Source organism: Helicoverpa armigera, chromosome 9, assembly GCF_030705265.1.
Source record: "Helicoverpa armigera isolate CAAS_96S chromosome 9, ASM3070526v1, whole genome shotgun sequence".
NCBI lineage: Eukaryota > Metazoa > Arthropoda > Insecta > Lepidoptera > Noctuidae > Helicoverpa > Helicoverpa armigera.
Window position 1 is genome coordinate 10,000,001 of NC_087128.1, and position 275 is coordinate 10,000,275.

A 275-nucleotide genomic window follows, 5' to 3' on the forward strand; every position below is an offset into this window, starting at 1 on the left:
CAATAAAAATGAACAATATTTACAAGATCAAAGTCACAGACAAGTAGAGTTTGGAATAGAGTTTTATTTTTTTTTTCAATCATCGGTGTGTATTCGATACCTAAATCGGATATTTATTATAAATAATCGAATACCAATTTTATATATTTTTTTTAATAGCAACTTATTTCAATTTTATTTATTAATTTTAAATTATAGGTTCAATTTGTTTTTGTTGTTAAGAAAAAAGATATTTAAGTTTTATGAAAGTTTTTAGCATTAAATTTTTATATGTA